Raw genomic sequence first — 24,551 nt, 5'->3', positions numbered from 1 at the left:
TTGTTTACTTGGGATATTTAACAGAATATTTGCTCCTCCCTCAAGACTGATCCAGAAAAGGATTTGAGGAAATTGTCTCTTATGTGTTTATCATCTGCAGAATGCATAGAGCTCTGAAAGTCAAGCAGTTGATAGCAATAATTATAGAATATCTACAGTATTTCTAGGAGTTATCATATGTTGAGCTGTGCTAGGTGTCTTTTATGCATTATCTCATTTAATCCTCACAAACCACCCCATGAGGAACATACTTCTATTAACTCAGTTTTACAGAAAAATAAACTGAAACTCAGAGAGGTTAAGCAACTTGCCCAAAGTCACAGAGTCAATGGTGTAGTCAGGGTTTGAATCTGTGCAGTCTGACACTAGAGCAAGGGTCAGAAAACTACAGCCTGTTGACCAAATCCAGCCCACTACCCATCTATACAGAAAAAGTTTTATTGGAACACAGTCAAGCCCATTTCTTCCTCTATTGCCATGGCTGCCTCCGTGCTACAATGGCAGACTTTTGAGTAATTGCGACAGAGATCATATGGCTGGCAAAGCCAATAATATTTACCATCTGGCCATTTATAGAAAATGTCTGCTGACCTAGAGCCTGTACTCTTAACATTCTTTAAGAAATGTTTACTGAGAGCTCACAATGTAGGGGGCACTCTTCTGGGTGTTCTGGAGGTCTCGTAAATAGAACAGATAAAGCTCCCTGCCCTTGTGGAGCTATACTCCAAGACATGCTGCCTCTTGATCAAGATTGCCTACATAATTTGTGAGGCCCAATGCAAAATCATAGTGGGAATCCTTTGTCAAAAAAAATTAATACTTTCCAGATGGCGTCAGCGGAGCATTAAACCAAGCAAAGGACCTTTTCTAAGCATGGGCCCCGTGGGACTGCACAAGTGGCATGCCCGTGAAGCTGGCCCTGCTCCTTATACAGCCTTGCTGACACGGGCTGTGAAACAACGGTGCCCAAGAGAGCCTGACACAGTAATCCTGAAGCATAAGCAAGGAACACTCTACTCCTTCTTGCATTCCCAGACCTAGGTGACCTCCCGGGATGGGGCAGAAGGCTGTGTAGCCATCCACATGGATCGCATCCCACAGAGGTTCACAGTATGCAAAGCTGTATTCCTTACACTAGGCAGCACTAACTCACTGTTCATCACCTTTTCTAAGCAATACTTACGCAGCCATCATTTGTTGAATTACATAAATGCCGAACAATTTCAGTTTTTACATTCTGATTTAATCAATCATCATACAATAGGATAATGAAACAACTCAATTTTCAGTTTCCATGAATATCTATTTCACGATAAACTTGAAGTGAGCATTTCCAAAGCATTCTCTGAGAGGGCTTTAGCCCACTGTCCAAGAAATCTTAGTGGGTCCCTTGAAGAGGAAAGGTTCATCAATATAGTCAGAAATGGTGAGCAAAATCCATGGATATACACTTGAGAGGTCATTCAGGATAGTTTAAAAGCCCCACCGTGGAGTCTAAATGCCCACACTTGAATCCTTACTCCACACACCCTAGCCATGTGACCTTGGGCAAGTTCCTTGACTTGTCTGTGCCTCAGTTTCCTCAGCTGTAAAGTGGGAATAGAAATAGTACTTACTCACAGGGATGCCATGAAGATTACATGAATTTAAATGTGTAAAAAGCTTAGAACAACATGTGGCAAATGCTGAATACTATATAAGTTTGAATATCATCATTGTTATTATTATTTGCTGTGGATGGAGCTATAAGCAAGAGATCATAAACTAAAATATCTACCTAGGTCAGCATAAGTTAACAAGGGATTCATAGAATGAATTATGTTGGTATTTTAAAGTAGAGAGTGATGGGCAACATCTGAAATGAGGAATGCACACCTTATCAAAAGAGCCATCTACCACTCAGCTTTAGCCAGCTGCTGCCATGTCCAGTACTATTCCAATGGAGCTGACTTTCTCTTTTATTTTTTTTTTCAGGGAAAACCAGAAATCTGGATATTTGCAGGAACTCTCCCAAGTTTTCAATGTTGACAATGAATTCAATTTCATTTAAATATCGTGGGTAGGTCAAACAGCATTTAACCTCACCCTTTAGCCAAACATTTTGCAAACTTTGCTCTGTAGCGTCTTTCAGATTCTCAAGGAGTGTAAGCCTGCCAAAAGGGTAAGAATTCCCACTCTAGAGCATCAATGGACCATCAACATATCTTAGACCAGGGAAGACCATTCTATTTTGGAATGTCTTCTGAGAAGTTGTAGATTTCTACATCCAAAAGGACTCAAGGGCAATGGGGGATAAGAGGTGAGCAGAGAAATAACATTCTATTGCCAACATCAGAACCATCTCAAACTAGGTTTATAGCACAGGGGAGCTTAGAGTTAATGCACTTGCCGCTGTATAACAAATTCTATTCTCTCTATTTCTTGTCTAGAGTCTTCTCTTCCCTCTTTCACTAACATAAGCCAACCCAGGAAAGAGTTATAATTTAATATGAATGTAAGTCAGATATCTTCCATTTCCCATGGATTTTCTTTGGAGGTGGAGAGTAGAGAGTGGATTCTCTGTGTCCCGATCCCCAGTTTATATTACTTCTGATAATGGAAAAAAAGGCTTCGTCCTCTAGCTAAAGGAGTTTACTCATCCATTTTGGGCCTCTCACTTCTAGCAGCAGAAATGGAATAGTAATAACTCTCTTTGATAATTTGTTCTCCCTGATAGGTTATCCATATGACTTTTAATGTATACAAGGGACTTAAAGACCTCAAATCCTAGTTGCCAGGGGATGCTTTAAGGGAGTCACTATATTTGCAGGACTTTTTACAGAACTGGGCACACAGGTTGGTTCACTGAAAGGATTGAATGTCCTGGAACTGAACTGCATGGTGGCCAATGTGCTTTGGATATTTTTGCACTGCCACCATCCGAACCAAGTAGTGGCCTATAATGGTTCCGTGTCTCATAAGTATCACAATTAAAATACATGGATCATAATAGTCCAACACAGTAGTTTAATGTAATTATCTACTATTTGCTCTATCATAGTGATATCCGAGCATTGATTCACATTATTCAAGAATATTGGATTTGAATGGCTTTTAGTATTTTTTCATGTATTTTCATTATATTACCAAGCTATCTCTGTGAAGAAGATAATAATACTCTCAGAGTGACACTGAAACCCTAAAAAATAAATGATTTAAGGTCAGGCATCTGGGAGAACTTAGTTCTCTTGACTCCTAGCCCAGTACATTTTTCTCAGTAAATAAACCACTCCCCTTTTTCCTGCTTTGAAAGCATTAAGATTCTTCCTGGTTATTCGCAATTTTAATAGTCCCCTATTGAACTGCATCGACTATAGCTACATTCCTTTCAATATATCATTAGTGAAGACCTAATAACATAACACTTACCTTATGTTTCCCAATTGCCTGCAGAATAATATCCAAACTGCTTACCCAGCTTCAGAAGGCACTTCACAATCTAACCTAAGTCAGCCTCTCCACCATTATAATGTTCCACCTTTTACTCTGTACTTCCGTTCTAGCCATATTGATCTTCTCTCCATCCTTCCTTCTCTTAAGCTTCTCTAGTTGGTTTCTCTCACTTGTAATCAAGTGCATTATCTAATGCATTCATAAATGAACCCTTGCTTATCATGCAAGGCTTGAAAAGTTTTTTTCTAGTCTGCCAATTATTTTAATATTGGTGAATGTGTAGGTTTTACATGAATGCTTATTTATCACATGAATGTTTATTTATCACATCAATGCTTATTTACTTATTAACACTTAACTAATATTATAAAATAAGTTCATTCTTTTAACTACTTGCAAGTGTTTCCTGCCAAAACAGAAAAGAAAAAAATATATCCTCTGGCTCCCAATAACGGTCGTTACCAATTACAAGGAATCATATAAACCTTCGAAAGAAATTACGTAAAGGAAAAGGAATCTTCTGAGTTTTGTTTTGTTTTGTTTTCTCTTTGTAGCTTTGATTCTTTAGGGATGTCTACTTTTAAATATGTTGTTCCATCAATATCTACTGTTCCCTTTTTCTGCATAATATTTAGTTAAGCACTTGGCCGAAAAGAATAATGTGACTAACTTCTGGCCAAGAGATATGAGCATAAGGATGTCTACAACCTCCAGCTGTGCCCTTAAAGGGAGTGTTCTCTTTCCTTCCCATTTCCTCCTTCCTGGTTGGAACGCAGACATGGTAGCGTGCCATCTTGATTCTCACAGGTGAGGGTAATGCCCTTGGCATGGTAGAGAAGATAGAATTAGTTTAGGCCCCTGGTTACTTGCAGACAGAACCACTCAGACATTAGTGAGACAGAGATACACCTCTCTTTTGTGCTTATTATGTTATTTTTGGTCTCTCTCACATACAGCTATAGCTACATTATAACAAATACAGAAACATCAGTCCTTATATATGTCCACAGATTTTTCACATGGCAAATTCAGGAAGCAACCCTGTTCTAATGTGCTGACTTGTCTATGCCAATACTTTTCATTTTGGTGATTAAGAAGTGATTTGTTTAGTCATGCTCTTTTTTAATTCTAAATCTAATTTCACTTCCCTTGTTAGAGTCAGTTTCTATGTTATTAACCCATATTTAATTTTTAAAATCACATAACAGTATGGTTTTGAAGAGAACCATTCAAAATGCTTCCTACCCACATTTCCTAATTGTCTCTAGGTATCTGGCTGATAACACATAAAATTATCCTGTCTAAAATAATCTTAAGAAATATTCCCATCTCCTTCCTCATTTACCTTTACTCCAAGAAATGATGGGAAATTATAAAAGCTAAACCAAACCCAAGAAAAGAATGCAAAGAGATCTACAGATTGCACATTAACTTTTACATATATGTTCTACAATTCTATTGCTTTCACTGTCAAAAGCTAGGTAATTGCTTGGAATAAAAGCATGTCATGAAAAATAATTCCATGAATAGATATAATTAATCTTTTTGGGGAGGTCACAGATTTCTTTGAGAATCTCAAGAAAGCTATGGAAATTCCCTCCCAAACAATGTACATATAAATATACATGTATATTTAACACATAGTTCCGTGAAGTCACTTCAAAGACTTCTAGAAGACCACATGTGAATTCCAGAGTAAACACCTAGACTTCAGATTGATATAAATATCTGTACCTATGTCTGTATCTATGACTATCTATCTATCTATATTTTTTTCTCCTAGATTTTTAATATGTTCAGTGTTTGATAAACTATTGTGTTCCCCAACTGATATCCATTTATGAATGATGATAAAGGTGATAATAAAAACAATAAGAGGAGCAACTACTTATATTGACGACCTCCTACGCCTCAGGTATTAAGCACTTTTTGTCTCATTTAATCTTCAAAATAAATCTCTTATACAAGTGATTTACAAATGGCATATCTGAAGCATAGAGAGTTTGTATCACTGTTGCAAGGTCTCCCAGAGAAAGTGACAGATTTATTATTTGAAGTTAAAATTGTTTAATATGGAGCCAGAACTCAAAACCACCTTATTATGCTGGATAAAATTAACCCATACAGGTTAATTTCATACTCAATAACTTTCTTTTTAATTGAGGAATAATTTACATGTCATAAAATGCACAGATTTTAAGTTTAAGGTTTAACAAGCGTTGACAAATGTGTAACCACCAACATAAGACAAAGCATTTCTATTGCACCAAAAAATTTCTTTTTCGGTTAACCCATCTCCTCCAAAGGCAAGCACTATTCTGATTTTCATCACCACATATTAGCTTTGACTATTCAAGAATGTCACAGAAATGAAATTATCCAGTACTCTCTCTTCTATATGTGGCTTCCTTTATCCAACATGTTTTTAAGTTCCATCCATACTGGTGTGTACTGGCAATTCATTCCTTTCTATTGCTGAATAGTATTCCCTTGTATGAATATAGCAGAAATATCATTATCCTTTTTACTCTTAATGAACATTTGAGTCACTTCTAGATTTGGCTATTACAAATACAGCTGCTATGAACATCTATATCAAGTCTTTAAGTGGACACATGCTTTCATTTTTTTAAATAAAAACTAGGAGGGAAAATGCTGGGTTACAGGCCAAGTGTGTGTTTAATTTTATCAAAAACTACTAAACATATTTCTGAAGTGGCTGCACCATTTTACACTTCTACTAGTAATATATGAGAGTTCTAGTTTGTGGCTAACATTGATATTGTCAGTTTTTTTGTGTTCTTTCCTTTGTTTTTTTTACTTTGTTTTCATTTTAGTCATTCTAGTGGCTATAAGGTCGCATCTCATTGCAGTTTTATTTGGCATTTCCTTGATGATAATGACATTGAGTACTTTTCCAAATGCTTATTTCTTTTTTGTACATTTTCTTTTGTGAAGTTTTCATTAAGTCTACGACCTTTTCTCACTGGATTATTTGTCTTTTTATTATTGATTTGTAGGCATTCTTTATATATAAGACACCACATATATGAGGTTTTATATATATATATGTATAAATGAATATACATATATTTTCCTCCTCTTAGTTTGTGACTTACCTTTCTGATGAGCAAAACTTTTAATTTTGACAAAGTCCAATTTACCCATTTTTTTCTTTTATAACTAGTGCTTTTTGTGTTCTAGGAAATCTTTGCTTACCCTAAGGTCATACATATATACTCTTATGTGTTCTTTTTCTAAAAGCTTGATAGTTTAACTTTTACAATTATATTTATGATTCTGATTATGTGTATTAAGGGTTGAGGTCTACTTTTTAAAACATATATACAGTTGTTCAAGCAATGTAGGTAGAAAAAATTTTCCTAACCCTATTGAATTACCTTTGTGCCTTACAGAAAATTGATTTACATGTGTGGATCTATTTCTGGACTCTCTATTATATTGCACTGATTTATTTTTCTATCCTTATGCCAATGTGGTATTGTCTTGATTACTGTAGCTTTATAATAGGTTTTGAAATCTGGTATTATAAATCCTCCAACCATGTTCTCCTTTTTTAAGACCGTTTTGGCTATTGGCTGTTCTACGTCACTTGCATTGACATATAAATTTTAGAATTAGATTTACAATCTCTACACAAGAAAATCTTGTTGGGAATTTGACTGGGATTACATTGAATCTAAAGATCAGTTGGAGAACTGACAGACAGGTGTCTACCAGGGACCCTTTTTAGGTCTATTCATGTCTTATTCAGACTCGCAAAGCCGAAATAGGCCACACCTGGTACTAGTCTACTCAGAAGCATTTAGGTCAAGCAAGAACTTGGCAGCAGGGTAGAGTCAGGTATTCCTGCTCAGTCGAAGTAGTACTTATACCTTTCTAAATAGCCATCCAGGAATTATTGTCTTTGATCTACCAAGTTATGACAGCTGAGGTGTGAGGAAACACGATCCCCACTATGGATGTCAGGTGAAACTTCCTTAGAAGCCCTACGCCCACAGGGGCCAATATCTCTTGTAACAACTTCATAGATAATAGTTTCCAGGGCTCCTGCAAGAAATACGTCAATGTATAGGATTTACTTCACTAAGAGAAGCCCAAAGTTAAAGCTTCCCACTGGGAATTTATACTACTTCCCAGGCAGATGCAATACGCTAATCTGCGGTCACATACTCTGTTGTGAGACCAAGGGCAGGTTCTCATGAGGAGAAAGGATTTTCTTAAAGATACACTCAAAGACAAATTAGTAATGTTAAGTCTTTCTAACTATGAACAAGTTCTATTTCTCCAATTACTTACATTTTCTTTAATTTCTCTCAGCAATGTCTTAAAAATTTTAGGGTAAAATAACATACATATTTTGTTCAATTTATTACCAAGTGTTTTATCATTTTGATGATATTTCAAAAGGCATTTTCAATTTAAGAAATGTACAGGTAAATAATTCCATTTACTACCACTACAATTTTTATTTCCTCATATGTTATAAGCCTCAAAATACATTGCTATTATTTTTGCTTTGAATAGGCAATTGTAATTTAAAGAATTTAAAAACAAAACAGAAAAAAAAATAGTGATTTCAATTTACCCACATATTTACATTTCTAGTGTTCTTCATTCCTTTCCAAAGATCCAAATTTCCACGAGGTATCATTCTCCTTATGCTTATAGAATTTCCTTTGTCATTCCCTCTAGTGTAGGTGTGTTGAGATTAATCTCTCAACCTTCATATTTGAGAATGTCTTTATTTTATAATAATTTTGAAGGATATTGTATTAGTCTAGGTTCTCTAGAGAAACAGAAGCAACAGGATATCTATATATCTATAGCTATAGATATAATAGAAAGAGATTTATTTTGAGGGATTGGCTTATGGAATTATGGAGGCTGAGAAGTCCTATGATCTGCTACCTGCACACTGGAGATCCAGGAAAGCTAGTGGTGTAATTCCAATCCAAACCTGAAGGCCTGAGAACCAGGGGAGCCAATGGTGTGAGTCCCAGGCTAAGTCCCAAAGCCTGAGAACCCATAGAGGCCAGTCGTTTAAGTCCCAGTCCAAGTCCAAAGGCCTGAGTACCAGGAGCACCAATGTTCAAGGACAGGAGAAGATGGATGTCCCAGCTCAAGGAGAGAGCAAACGCCCTTCCTCTGCCTTTTTTTTGTATTCAGGTCCTCAATGGGTTGTATGATGCCCACCCACATTGGTAAGGAGGGTATTCTTTACTCAGTCTACTGATTCAAATGCTAGTCTCTTCCAGGAACACTCTCACAGACACACCCAGAAATAATGTTTTATCAGCTACCAGCTCAGCCCAGTTAAGTTGACGTATAAAATTAACCATCACAGATATTTTCTCTGAATATAGAACTCGACATTTAGGGGTTTTCTTATCTGTTTTCTTTTCTTCTTTTCCAATTCAACATTTTAAGGATGTTTCATTGTTTCTCACAAGAAGTCAGGCATTGCTTACCATTTTTCCCTCTTTTCATTGTTCTAATGTCTCTACTCTTTGTACCTACTTTCAATAAGTCTCATTTTCTTTGGTTTTCATCAGTGTGATTAAGATGTGCCTAGATAGAGCTGGCCCTTTGGCTTAGCGGTTAAGTGTGTGAGCTCCGCTGCTGGCGGCCCGGGCCCGGGTCCCGGGTGCACCGACGCACCGCTTCTCCGGCCACTCTGAGGCCAAGTCCCACGTACAGCAATTAGGAAAATGTGCAGCTATGACATACAACTATCTACTGGGGCTTTGGGGGAAAATAAAAAAATAAATAAATAAATAAAAGAGAAAAAAAATACATACTACTTCATCATAATGAAATTGATAAAATATTTAAAAAAAAAAAGATGTGCCTACATATAGTTTTCTATTATTCTTTTTATTATTTTATTATTATTCAGTAAGCTTCTTTGATCTAGAAGTCAGAGTTTTTCACCATTTGAGGACGTTTGCCATTATTTATTCTAATATATTTTCTGTGTTTTTTAAATCTCTTCTCCCCTTTTGAGACTCCAAGTAGACATACATTATGCCACTTGATGTTATCCCACAGGTTATTGAGGTTTTGTTCAGTTTTTTCAATCAATCTGGGCTTCAGTTAGATGATTCCTATTTACCTTTCCTCAAGCTCAGTGATCCAAGGATTTGTTATACTCAACATGCTGTTAATCCCATTTAATACATTTGTGACTTTAAATTTTGCATTTTTCAGTTCTAGATTTCCATTTAGTCATTTTTTAAATGTTTTTACATCTCTACTGAATATAATGTACTAAAAATCATAGTGATACAGAGATCAGAAAACTTAGGTTTTAGAATATAGAGAACATCTGTTATTTTTACCAGCTATCCATTCTCCCTTCTTTTGGTAACTGTTTGTAGTCTTACGTTGGGGGAGTTGCCTTTCCTAGTTTTATTTAGGCTCACAATGACTCAAAAATAAGGTGCATGACTTTAGCTTAAGGTAATCAGTGAATTACATTCTCCTGAGCACACTGATAGGTGTAGGGATGGGTTCATGTCCCATTCAGAACCAATGAGATGTCAGAAGAGTTTCTATAGGAATCCTGGGAAGGAGTTTCTCCATCTTGTAGGATTTTAACCCAGGAGTCTGAAAAGTCCAGAACTGCTGAAACCATTTTGCCACCATGAGATTATCAACCTCCTGAGAATGGAGTCAACATACAGGGAGACTGGAGACAATTTAAGCTAAGTAATGAAGATATTTCAGGTGAAATTTGATTTACTGCATCAATCCTCAACTTTACCTATATTGCATGAGGCAATAAATACCATTTTACCTTAAGCCAATGGAGACTGGGCTACTGGTAGTTCTGATACCAGTTGAATTTAGGCAAGAACTTTGCAAATGGTGTATTATGGAATATGCCATAAATGAGTGAAAAACATGTCCTTAGATCTTAATCTTTCAGGCTTCAGGAAGGCCAGGAAAGTTCTATAGTCACTGGAGCCCATGGGCTGGTCAGCTATAGCCACTAACAGCCTCAAAAGTTTACCCCAGTTTGTCATACACACATCATTATCTTCCATCTGTGCATTGCTATGAAAATATTCAGAAAGCATTGCCTTAAGCAAACCATTTAATATTTCTGAACTTCATTTTTATCATTTGACAAATGAGAAAGCTATAATAGGGTATCTTTAAGGGGTTTTTAATCTATACTATTTTATGACTCCACATTGTCAATTTTGGCTGCAAAATTCCAAAAGCAAAGTCCAAAACCATATTGTATGACCATGAGGGTAAATGGCTTATATCAACACTGAAATAAACAAATAGAAAGGCACAATTAAAAAATGGAGAGACACTTAATGCACAACTCTGGAACACATAGAGGCACTAGAGATGAGTTTGCATAAAAATAATTCTAAAATGGATCAGATCCTTTCATCCGAAACCTAGATGGTATGTGGTAGCACTCAGTTTTAAGAAAATCTTACATCCAAAACTCCAAACATGCCAAAATTGTTATAGATATTGAGTCTAAAGTCCCTATCAACATTAACATTTCCATCATTTGATTAATTTCCTCCAACTTTCTCAATAATCACATTCACATGTGCAACACAATTATCTGAAATTGCAAAAAAATGGCAATGGCATTCAAACAGTCTATTGCATAAGGCAAGGCATAATTCAAATGTGAGCACATCAAATTTCTCAAAGAAAAATACACTGCATTATGCTGGAAAAGATCTTACTCATCCTCTAGTCTAACTCTGTCATTTTAAAGATAAGAAAGGCCATTCCAAATCTGATCATTTTCTAATGAACCAGATAGGTTCCTTTGCCACATTGCACTCAACCATAGTCATCTAATTTGAGGTGCACACCCTGTAAGAGATCCCATCTTGTGAACCCCTGGGCTCCCTGGGGAGTAAACAGCATGTGCTATTTCTCTGGACCATTTAGCCCTACCCAGTCAGAGAATCATTATTTAAGTTGACATCTTTGTTTAATCTTCTCCTGATGCTAAGATATATCCTGCAGGGAATCAGATAAAAAGATCTAGCACAAAAAGGGGTTGTAAGTTAACGGCTCAGTTGGTGGTACCAGTGCCTGTTCAGTTTTCTCAGAGATAAAGACGCTGTTTCCATCCCATTTCATTGAAGCTATAAAAAACCTCCATAGGTCAAAACCAAGAATTTCAGCAGGGGATACAGGAGAAACAGGTGTAGCTATTGGCACTGTATGCCAGCATTGCTGAGAAACTTGCTCCTGGGGTGTGATGACAGAGCTGGGACCCACGGAAGCTGGCAAATCTCTGAAATGTTCTAACAACCAACACACATCTGTGTATAAATAGAAATCTGGAGAGGTGCCCTGGAAAGCTGTTTAGAGGAACTATGTGAGTTACTCCGTTGGCAAACCTGAAGGACCACCAGCTTTCTAAGTCTCCCGTTTTTCATGCTGATAGAAGATAGGAATGGTTTTGGAAATTCAGGATCAGCTTCTCATCCACTCCCTCTGTCACTCACTGGCTTACTCAAATGTGTCGGCTGGCATTTAGCTGAGCAGCTAGCTCATGGTAGGTAACTGATGTATCTTGATTGAGTTTATTTAACATAAAAGTAAATCATCTTTCCTTTAAGTTTTCCTTTTCCTTGCTTGACCTCAGGTTTGTGGGATGGTCTTATTCAATTATTTCACAATTTTAAAAATTCCTTATTTAAACTTTAAAAAGTAAGTACCTCTGTAGATAAGAATGCCAATTATGAGTATTAAATGAATTAACACGTGTAAAGCACTCAAAACAGTACATGGCGCATATATAAGCATTATTGTTATTATTATTATGATTATTAGTACCACTTTTATTATTATTCAGATGTTTATAATCCACGTAGACCCCTTTATTCACAATCCACATAGAAATCAAAATCAAGCAGTTTTGTCAAATGAAGTCATGTGCTATATTCATTAATTAAGGCCCTCTCAAATTTGAGATCGAGCAAGCAAGGTCAACGTTAAAGTAAACTTTGGCTAACTTACATTTTACTTACTTAATTAATTCAACAACCATATACTGGTTGCTTATTTATGTGCCAGGCACTGTGCTAAGAGCCAAGTGAGAGACAGGGAGGGAGTAAAGAAAAAAGCAGTCAGCAGTGAGACTGAAATTTTCCTGAAAAGCAATGAAGAAACCAAATAGACTTTTTAAATCCTATATCAATGTTAAAATTGGAAGATTTGGGTTGCTGATGGACATTTCAGGTTTGAGAGCTGAGTGAGGTACATGGTTCTTCTCACAAGCTAGACCTTCAATATATGCCAACACTTACCCATAAATTAGTAGTTATACCATTTCCTCATTCATATTTCAAACTACTTTAAATATCTTCTTGCAAACATAAAAACTATTTTAGAGGTCACAAACTATTTACTCCTAACAGACATGTTTATTTGGTGCATATTAAAATTGAGAGCTTTCAGATTTAAAAAATACCATATGTCTAGATGCTTTAAGAAATTGCAAGCTGTGGCAATGTGAGGCTCATTTCTGCATGACCATAGTTAGCTAGAGAGGCATAGCAGCTGTCTTCTTTAGAAAAGCTTTGTCTTCTTCTGGTGACAGGGTCCCTCCACTCACCCAGTGAGTGTGCATGCACTTAGCTCACCTCACGTCCTCACATTACTCACTGAGCCCCTCCAGGCATTGGAGGGTGTGCCCTCTGTCCTATATTCACAGATTTCTAACATACCCCTAGATGATTACGATGCAGTGCAAAGTTAATGAAGCTTTAGTTCAGGGTCCCTCACAAGCACAACTCCTTGCAAGGCCTTGTACCTAATAATATATATATTTTTTTCTTTAAAGAGGCCTCCCATCACCACACTGAATAAGTTTCAGTCCCTAGATCTGACTCTGACACCACCTAGATACTCTGCCATCTCTAATAGATTACCAAACCAGAATGAAATCAAACCACAAGAAAAAGACAAAAACAAAAGTCACGCATGCTAAAAGATTGCTGGCCCTCCTAACTCATGGATGTTTGATGGAAATCCAATGGGGAGAGTGGATATCTGCTCTTGTTGGACATTATGTCTACTAGGAGATAGAGAATTAATTGATAAAATGATAGAGTGCCTTTACTCTTAGCATGCTTGTTAAAACAGCAGGATTGCTTGCAGCCAAAAGTAATTGAAAATACAATCAAGACTTACAGCCAGACTACTTGGTACAGTGCGTGGTGCCCTGATTTCAGAAGGAGGGCAGAACTAACCTGGAATTAACGCCTTGAGAGAAAATCCTGATGCTGAAAGAAGTAGCACAAAGCCTTAACCCCTATGTTTCCTGCTCCCAGACCTCTGCTTTCAGAAAACCAGCTAAATGAGCAGTATCTTTTGACAGTCCCCAGGAAAGTCTCCCCAACCAAAAACGTCCCCCTCTACTCAGTGTTTTGTTGAAGCATTGTTTCTGGGTAAATATGGGACATAATTTCATTTTCTTAAACCCCATTACAATTTGCTTAAGAATTCCTTTTCTTTGACTATTATAAAAGTTTATATTTTAAACATCTAAAACTGTGTTAAAGACATTAAAGTATGGATTAACTAAAATTAGGACCAATGGGTAGAAGTTGCAGGAAGAAAACTTAATGTTCCAAACTACTTGAAGATGCTGTGAGCTGCTTTAGGATATAGGAAATGACTCACGGTGGGAGGTATTCAAGAAAAGACTAGGTAGCCACGCAGAAGGATTGCTGCAGATTGGAAGGTATTAAATAATAGTTGGGGAGGGGATGGATTAGATGGCCTCCTTTCCAAACCAAAGATTGCATGTGGATCCAGTAATTGGGTTTACTCACTGGAGTTTGGAGTCATTTTTAAAAGAAAGGTTCTGACCTTCTCAAAAGTCATGGTCTGTGTGAAAACTAAATAGAGCAGTTCTGGTCATCTGACACTTGTTCCTCCAGCACAAGAGTCTCGTGCATAGTGGGTATTCAACAAACGCCTTTTGCTATATTGCTCACAGTGGGTACAAATATAGTCTTTCAAAATAGCTATTACAGATTTTCATTCTCCCTACTCAGATTAAAGAAACTGCAAGGCTTTAGGAAACCTCAGTTACAATAGCTGGTACAATCTGATATCATAATCATAACTTCATATTACTCTCTGCATCCTTATTCCTGCATTTTCTAACAATTATAGCAGGGGTTATTTCCCACTCTATTAAAGGATTAGTCACTGATGTGTAATCAGCAAAAGGATCGTAATGAACCAAAGTGCCCTTTTAGAACTTGCCAGTGGTCAGGAAGACTTTTTAGCCTTCTGACAAATCTTATCTTGGAAAGCTGCAATAAGCAGATTAAATAAATTGGACTTTCTCAATTCAAAATGTAATTCTGTAACTTCAATTACAAAGTTTTCCAGAATTCTAAACTAGGACATATATATTCTATTCTTTATTTTAAGAACATATAATCAGCTTTTGAAGCAAAAAAAAAAATAAAATTGTCCAAACCAAAACTGGGTAACAGCTTTAAATTCATTCAACACAAAGACCTATTTAAACATCACTCTCTCTATAGTCGTGCAAATAAAAAAGGATCTGTATTCAGACAGGCTCTTGATTTACTGAGCATTCCCATCAGGGTACTCATAAGTATCCCTAAAGATCCATTCTTCACTATCATCTGAAGGTCCATAGAAGAAAGCCACCTAGAAGGGATCATAATAAGGCTATGTCAGGTGACCTGAAAGTTCATCTTAAACAACGCGAAATTGAGTCTATCAGACCTGAGTTAGAATCTTAGCTATGCTTCTTAGCAGTTGTGTAACCTTCATCTGCAAAATGTTGCTAATAAAAGTAGCTACTGCAATCAGGTTGTTGAGCACGTAAATTGAACTAAAGTTTGCAAAGCACTTGGCACAGTGCTTGGTACATGGAAAATGCCCCCAAATATTAAACAGTCTTTCTCACATACTGCAAGAGCCCTTCATCTATCTCTCCGGAATTACAAGAAGTTCAAAAGGATGCTGATTGACTTTACATCTCTGCCATATAAACTGACCCCGAGGAAACTTTTCCCCTTTTTACATTTCTCCACCTGATACTATCATCTCATACTTCAGTTCATTTTCTCCCACTTCCATATAGATTTTTCAATAATCCAGAAGGGAGTCTATGGTGGGTAACAGGGAAGATAAATGCTCAGAGTCTATCCTCCTACTTTGTATCACCTCTCTGTCCCAACTCAGTCTGTAATGATAGATACATGTCATTACACATTTGTCGAAACACATAGAATGTACAACACCAAGAGTGAACCCTAAGGTAAACTATGGACTCTGGGTTGTAACTACTAACAAATGTACCACTCTGGTGGGGGATGTTGATAATGGGGAAGGCTATGCATGTGTGGAGGCAGGAAATATATGGGAAATCGCTGTACCTTCCCCTCAATGTCTGTACCTTCTTTAAACTGCTCTAAAAAAAAGTCTTCTAAAAAAGGATTAATAAAATAAGAAAAAAAAAAAGAAAATCTCAGTCTCATTTTGAAAAGTTGACCTATGTTTTGGGAAAAACTGATTTACATTTTGAGTCAATCCAGAGCCAACACTGTGAATTAGACTTTTTTACAAGATCTAAGTGAGAAGAGATGTTGGAAGAGAGTCTTTCCATATGCAGGAGAGAGCTGTTTCATGCCCCTGGACTGTGCACATAAGCTATTTCTCCCTTCTGTACCATCCTTTCCTATCATTTGTCAGAACTACTACTCATTCAGGCATCAAAAGGCATCTCAGGGGCCAGCCTGGGGGAGTAGTGGTTCAGTTGGTGTGCTCCACTTTGGAGGCCCGTGGTCCGCAGTTTGGACCCCCAGCGTGGACCTACGCACCACTTATCAAGCCATGCTGTGGCAGATGTCCCACATATAAAGTAGAGGAAGATGGGCATGGATGTTAGCCCAGGGCCAATTTTCCTCAGCAAAAAGAGGAGGATTGGCAATAGATGTCAGCTCAGAGCTAATCTTCCTAACTAAAAAAAAAAAAAAAGTCATCTCAGATGTTACCACATCTGTAGAATCTTTCCTTTCCTGCTTCCTCACAATGGGTTTATCACTTATTTCTCTGTCCTACTTGACTATCTTTGATACACTTCTGTTCAGTGCACTGTATGTACTTATTTGTTCCTATCCCTCTCCCCCAGCACCTCCCATGGGCTGGGATTCCTTTGTATCATTGGTCCAGTGCCCAGCATAAACCGGGTCTTGATAAATGCTGAAGCACAGCACTGCCCCGCTGGAGGGCAGTTGTTAAGGAGGCAGATTTAGAGCTGGACTGCCTGGTTAAATCTAGACCTGCCTCTGCCTAACTGGGGGTCTTTGGGCAGTTACCCAAAGACTAAATGCCTTAGTTTCCTCATCTGAAAATAGATAATCATATCTGTCACATGGCCAGCCCTGGTGGTCTAGTGGTTAAGATTCGGCACTCTCACTGCTGCGGCCTGGGTGTCAGGGAACCACATCACCCATCTGTTGGTTGTCATATATATGGGCTGCGTGTTGCTGTGATGCTGAAAGCTATGCCACTGGTATTTCAAATACTAGCAGGGCCACCCATGGTGGACAGCTTTCAGCAGAGCTTCCAGACTAAGACAGACTAGGAAGAAGGAGCTGGCCACCCACTCCAAAATGATTGGCCGTGAAAACCCTATGAATAGCAGTGGAGCATTGTCTGATATAGCACCGGAAGGTGAGAGGATGGTGCAAAAAGACCAGGCGAGGTTCAGCTCTGTTGTACACAGGGTCACTAGAAGTCAGAATTGACTCAATGGCACTAACAACAACAAATCTATCTCATGGAGATGCTGTGAGGATTAAATAAATCAGTGCATGGAAAGTCCTCAGATCAGTGCCTCCCACGTAGTAAGTGTTCAGTAAATGCCAGGTGTTCTGAGGATTGTTGTTAACATTGTTATAGCAATCTGTCTCTATAGATCTGTCACATCACCGCCACAGGAACATCCCAGCAAAGATGCTTTTGTTGGTTAGCCTTGGAACTTGACCAATATAGAAAGTGTTCTGGAGAAAAAAATAGAGAGATATACATATACACACTCTCAATTTAAAAAAAAGATTTCAGATAAAAATATTTCAGAATGCCATCTGTTCATATGTTGGAGATGGCCAATTTGATCAAATTCTAAAGAAACACATTTAAGTGCTGCCATAGTACTATCAGACACCTTTTGATTGGGTATCGAGTTTACTCAAATAATCTCTGTGGGGCACATGTTCTTTGGATGGATTATGTGTGCAAAAAAACCTAATTGGAGTCTAGGAATCACCAACTCACATACCGAATGCCTAATCCAGTGCCCAGGGCTCATTCCCAGAGCCTTTCAAAGGAGGGGTGACATCTGGACCAAACAGAGTTGCCAAACAGTGCCCTCCTTTCTTCCTCTGCTGTCTTCCAATTCCCACCTCCTTCCCCATAACACACACACACACACACACACACACACACTCTATTTGTAATAGCTCCAAGTTTAAGAGTTTAAGCTTTTTGGGTGAGCAGTTTTTCAGTGGCTCTGTGAATAAGTAAATGGATCGGTGGGTGTGAATGCTGTTTCTTGCAGTCTAATGGAAGTGGTAATGGCCTATATCACTATTCCCCCACTACAAGATTCATAAATATACCAAAAGGGTCGTATGCAATAGCTGCTTCCCAGAATTACTCTTACATTCACAGCCCTGGTTCACTCCATTATTTCTTCCCTGTGGCATGCTTAATGCTGTTTGCAAAAATTTCTTAACACATCAGATTTTAAGCCTTTCCAGATTGTCGTCAATTCACAAATACTGTTCAGAAAAAAATTCTATTCTTATACAAACACAATCTCTTTGAAAATTTTTTCAAGTCACTGGCCCATACCCAAGTTCTAATCCATGTCCAGGGTTCTCTATACCTTCCACACTGCTCTCATTGACTTCAGAGGAATCTTGGACATTTGCAAGAAAAGAATCAAAGTTATATCAAATGCCTTTCTTACTAAAAAAAATGAACTTTAACTCAGAGCTGAACACTAAGGAACAGTTACTTAATCAGATGACTAGAATTCAAGTAACTTCTACATAACAGCAACCTGTTGACCCTTGACAGATGGTATGAAAACCCAGCACTATATGATGTGTCTTACTCTTAACATACATATTCCTTCAAAATGATAAGAATCTCCATGGTGCTTTTTCTAGTTTGGTTTTTAATTCCTTCTAAGAGTTGGGTATAAAATTTTGTTGTTTCTATTCTAAAATGTTTGTAAACATATATTTATCTCACTATTAATTTAATCAACTTGAGTAAGTGAGGTTTTTTTTCCTTACATAAGGGTTCAAGTAGAAGATGAGAAATCGCTGATCCATAAAATCTATAAACATAAAGAAGCATTAAACATCTGTCAACCAGAAAAAACAATTATCTAGGGTGAGCTGAGTTGGGGATGGGAAGAATCTCATTTGTTTTCTATCTCTCCCACTGTCATTTTTCTTCTCCAGAGAGTACTTCCCATTAAAATCCATCTACTCTTCAATTTTTTGCACAATATTCAAACTGTCTCAACATTTTTCAAACTCCTATGGAGTCTACTAAACAAGATAATGGATAAATGACTAGTATCTTCATATGTAGATGAGAGGCAGTTTAACAAAATACTCAAACAGCACTTGGGTTTGAATCCTAGCTCTGCTACTTCTAGATGTAAGATGTTAGACAAGTTTCTTAACTTTCTGTGCCTCAGTTTCCTCAGCTATAACAAGGAAATAATAAAAGAGCCTACCTCATAGGGTCATTGTGAGGATTAAATGGATTGATACACGCAAGTGCTTAAATCAGTGCCTCTTACATAGTAAACACTCAAAAAGTTATCTAATGATAAAAATATTTCTGAGGAGTGACTTTTTTGTGTCTCTCTTTTGTCTGTTTTATCATCGTGAATGTTAATACTGGGAGTTTACCTCAAGATCCATGATTCTCCCCCACACTACTCCTCAGCTAAGGCCAGGAAGATGAAGTGACCGCTTCTCAGTGGTCATACAGTCGATCACAGTGGACATCAGGAAAAGTACTCAAACCTACTTATTCTCACTTCATGATTCTTTCCACTGCATGATGCCATGAGATCTTAAAAGAAAAAGCCTTATTTTTCCCTTTTGTGTAAAAATACACATTCGTTACTGTCAATATTTGTCAAATTATTGATAAAACTATTAATACTTCACCCAATCAACTGGTGGTTGACCACATCTTCATCATATCATTATCAAAGCTACTATCCATTCCCATTCTAGACATCTAAAATGTAAGTACCAATATTATCCACATTAAGAAAGCCAAGGAATGGAAATATTGAGTTACATGTTCAATATCACGTACTTGAGAGTAGAGCCATGGTTAAAACCCACAACATTTGATTCCAAATCCCACAAACCTCTTTTGGAAGGGACTCTACCATGAGAATGGAGAACGTGGCTGCAGAGCCCTGCTATTCTTGCCTGTCAAACACCCACTTCCACTTCTTTTGGTAACAGCTCCTCAGATTTTGATTTGGGAAGCTACCCCTCTCCCACTGGACACATTCTTAGTAGGATTGCTATACAAGTTACCTTCACAATTCTCCCCACTCCTGTGCAAAGGATGGAGACATGACCCAAGCTAGGCAAATCATTCACTCTTGCTCTAGAATTTAATTCTTCTTTCAAACAAATTTGGAGGAAATTCTCAGATGTTCCTTAAGCAAGGGACCAAGATTAAATTCCTGAAGATGCTGTCTCCTGAAATTCCTGAATCCTGTTTCCCCACTAATTTTCTTGGATTTTATTTCTGATCCTCCATCCTTCTAATGAATTTGTGGTTAGTTAGTGTTAACAAAAATCAACATCTATTTCTTACTACCAAAAAGCTATAATTTATACATACATGGGCATTTACCTTAAACACAGCTGTATTAAACATCTGCTGTTTTATTTATTGATATAATAACTAACGTTGACTCTTCCCCCCTTATGATACCAGCACTTCCATTCATCCATTCGCAGTCCATGTGCCTCAATTTGGGTTGGCCTCATGCGCACGTGCTGGGGTTGGGCAATCCTAGAACTAAATTCACCTTATCACAGTTATAGGCTCAGTGATGTGTTCACGACATAAGTTGGTAACATCAGCGCTAACCACAGGAATTTCGCTGAAACAATTTGGGAAGGAATAGCTTTCTGGTAACTTTGAGAGGAGCAGTGACGGAATGAAAATTTTCATACTAAAGTAGACACAAGACAGCAGAAGAGACCTAATTCTGACAAAGTGTTTGAGCACAAGGTCAACTATTCCTAAAGCTAGGAACCATCCTGGACTTTTGAATCATCTAAGCCATCATGTTGCCTCTCTCTCTCTTTTTTATGAGTGGTATTTCTGTCACTTGCGACCAAAAATGTCTTATCCAATATGAAACCAGTAAAAATTCCTCTCACAATTTGGTTCCGATGCTAACCAACACATGGCAGTAATGCTGCCCTTTATGTCTTTTAGGAATAACTGTAATTTAAAAAATAGTTCCCATTTGCTGAGTTCTTACTATGTGTTTTTACTGTGACAAGCATTTTATGTTTGCCATCTTATTTTAAGAGTAATAACAGCCACATGAGGAAGGTAGTTTTATTATCCCCATTTTGCAGATGAGAAAATCTAAGGAGAGAATGGCTAAGTACTTTATCCAAAGTCATACTCAAAGAGGTGGGCATAGGACATAATTCTAGGTCTCTGTGAACTCAACATTTCTGCTTTCTGTGGGACAACGTGGTGAATTAATTGAAAAAAAGATGTCAAACACAGTAGGGTAGGCACTCCAGAGGCAACAGTTACTCTATTATCTGCTATAACTCTAAGAACTATGTTGTACAGAATTGCCCAATTATTCTAGAATAAATGATCGCCCTTTATTTTCTAAATGCTGATCTGTGAACATTCATTCAATATGAATTGAATCCTTGTGATTTCCCATGGATTCATATAAATGGTAAAATTACAAATGGTGAAAGGCAATCCAAGAAGAAATTTTATCTAGTATAAAAAATGATTAACATATGACTAAGTAAGACTTCTACAGTTACACAGTCTGAATATTACAAGAGATACCTTAATTAATATTAAAATAATTTAAATAAAAATTATACTAGATATTCCAGTTGAAATCTATTTTCTTCTAATCTCTAGGTAATTCCTTAACCTCCAGCAAGCATTAGCTAAATCAGAATGCCCTTGAGAATGCCCTTTGAATATGTTTAATGGTAAGTGAAATTTATTTATGGGAGCAAATTAAAGCAATGCCACTCTTAGGCTTTGTATGGTTTGATCCTGAAACAAATGTTTGTGATGAAATAATAAATGTCTTATTATCATGCAAATTCCCTAGGAACAGAACATAGAGTGTAAGACAGCATGAGGATTTTCACAATAGCAAAGTAGATAAATGAGGAAATCAATTGGAGATAATGAAGAACAGGGCAGGAAGCTTGTTTTATACAGTTTGAAATAGAAAATTCAGTGGTAGATATACCCTAAGGTGATAGGATGATCAATGCTCTTACATAATCCCCTCCCCTTGAGGGCAGGTAGATCTTGTGACTTGCTTTTAACCAATAGAATATGGCAAAGTTAATGGGATATCACTCTTTTGATTATATTACATAGGACTCCATCTTAGCTGACTGGAGTGAGAGATACTCTTCTGCTAGCCTTGAAGAAGCTACAACCATAGAGAGGGCAATGTGGCAGGGAACTGTGGGAGGCCTCTAGGATCTAGGGGGACCTTTAGTCAACAGCCAGTAAGAAGCTAGGGCACTCAGTCACATAGCCACAAGGAAATGAATTCTGTCAGAAACTTGAATGAGCTTGAAAGTAGACTCTTTCCCAGTCAAGCCTCAGATGAGACTCCAACCGGGCTGAAACCATGATTGCAGAGTTGCAGCTTTGCCCTTACTTCTGACTTATAATAACCATGAGATAATAAATGTGTGTCGTTTTATGTTGCTATGTTTACAGTGATTTGTGACACAGCATTAGAAAACAATTTCTGCTCTGAAATTGATGTTCTTTATACATTTGACGAATCTTAGGACCCATCATACAATAGGTACACAATAAATATTTATTAACTAAATAAGTGAAAGTCATTTTTTTGAAGCCAGAATTGAGAATACTACCTTACCAATGGAAGGCACTAACACTCTTTATTTCACAAAAGTCCATGAAAATCTGAGTGCATGATATAAACCTTCTAAACTACTCACAACTGACTTCATTATTCTCATAATGACCCAGATAAACAGTCATTACAAGTGGATTATCAGATGAGGTTGATATTCCAGGTACCAAATGCAAACTAGTGTTTGATTTTCAGAAATTCAGAATCTTCCCTAAAATAGTTTATGGGACATAACTATCTTGTAAATGAGAGAAGTAAATATACATGTTAATTCTTTAAAACCATTCTAGAACTGCTTAATGTACAGACTCATACTATGCTAAGAAAATTAACACTTAGGCAACTCAGATGTATCCATTTCTAGCTAATTAATTCACTTATAATATAAAAGAAATTAAACCCAATGCTGCTAAGTTTGAATAGAAAATGGTATAGTCACATATTGCTGACAATGTTGTAAATCAGTATAAATCTTTAGAAAAGCAATTTGAAAAGTATGAATGAAGAATGTGAAGAAAAAGTCCATACCCCATAACACATTAATACTACTCTTTCTATAAATATATATGAATAAAAAAGTCAAAAGAAACATTAAAATGAAAATATTCATTCCAATAATTTCTATGACAGCAAAGAGAGTAAACAACCAAAATGTAAGTCAGCCAGGAAATAGTTTAGTATATTATTGTGCACAAAATAACTAAATTTTATATTAAACAGCTATACCATAATTATCAAAACTAAAGAAAAACATTAATGATTTTTACTATACACATGAAATGCAAGGCACAACACGAGGGCACACACGGAATGAGCAAAACTACTGAATATGGGATTTATGAAATGTTTGGTATTTGGGAATGGGTGGTAACTTAGTGATGTGTGTCCAACTCTTTGTCTGCCCTGCCCATCCCCTCCCCCACTGCTACACATACTCCATAAAGCACACATCTACCATTCTATAAAAACTTTATAACTGGAGGGAGTCAAGATGGCGGCGTAGGCAGACTCTGAACTCACCTCCTCCCGTGGACACAGCCAATTTACAACTACTCGTGGAAAAATTACCCCTGAGACAGAGCTGAAAACTGGATAAGAGGAACTCCTGCAACAACGGACAGTCCTAACAGGGGTGGAAGAGGCAGAGACTCCCTTCCGGAGAGGAAAAACGCCGCCTTCACAAGCCGCCAGCGTCACGGCCGCCGGGAGCAGCGCACAGGTACGCACCCTCCCTGGGGGCGGGGCCCTGAGCCGAGGCGCCCCGCTGTGGGCATTGTGTGGACCCAGCACAATGTCGGGACCAGCGGCATAATATCTGACTTTGCTGCTACTAAAGCATTGGTAGCACCCCAGAAAACCAGCTCACAAAGAAACTAAAACTGGCTCTTAAAGGGCCCGCGCACAAACTCACCGTTCCAGAAAGCATCCTAAAATCACCAGAAAGAAAGGTGCACACTGCTTTGGTGACAAGAGACTCACCTAATAGGCCCTGAGTGCATCTCGGTGAGGGGTGAGACCTCTCCAGGGACTGGGACATTGGCGGCGGCCATTGTTGTGGCCTGGTGTGGCGTGCTGACACAGAGCGCCATTGGAGTTTTCCCTGAGACCTGCTAGCCCAGGGTCTGCTCCACCGCTAGAGCACCCGATTTAATCCAGCTCAGCCAGGGCAGGCAGCCCACCCTAGAGACTGGCCCCACCTAACAACAAACCCTCAGGCAACGTGTGGGCCTGCATAGATTGGTGACTGGATTTTCTGCAGCCTGGCAACTGAGCTGACTTGAGCGGGGCAGGGTGTGCACAAGGAGCAGGTGGAGAGTGTGGGTGGTGGCGGAGTGTGTGGGGCTCCGCCGTGGAGAGACTGGGTCCGCTTGGG

The 24,551-nt window shown here is 37.9% G+C and overlaps 1 protein-coding gene across 5 annotated transcripts in view; it reads right to left on the bottom strand.

Annotated features, from left to right (window-relative positions):
* The window catches only part of GRM7 (glutamate metabotropic receptor 7), a 442,597-nt gene extending 418,386 nt beyond the window's left edge, over positions 1-24,211 (bottom strand). For all 5 annotated transcript variants that reach the window (XM_087431382.1, XM_087431381.1, XM_087431383.1 and 2 more), the window contains exon 1: positions 24,158-24,211. The gene's annotated coding sequence lies outside the window, so the exon portion shown is untranslated. The remainder of the gene's footprint in view (positions 1-24,157) is intronic.
* Between the last annotated feature and the right edge of the window lie 340 nt (positions 24,212-24,551).

Source organism: Ceratotherium simum, chromosome 5 (genome assembly GCF_057802395.1).
Source record: "Ceratotherium simum simum isolate JZ-2026a chromosome 5, ASM5780239v1, whole genome shotgun sequence".
In the NCBI taxonomy this organism is placed as follows: domain Eukaryota; kingdom Metazoa; phylum Chordata; class Mammalia; order Perissodactyla; family Rhinocerotidae; genus Ceratotherium; species Ceratotherium simum.
The sequence above is the reverse complement of the archived record's forward strand: the minus strand, read 5'-3'. Positions and strand labels throughout refer to the sequence as shown.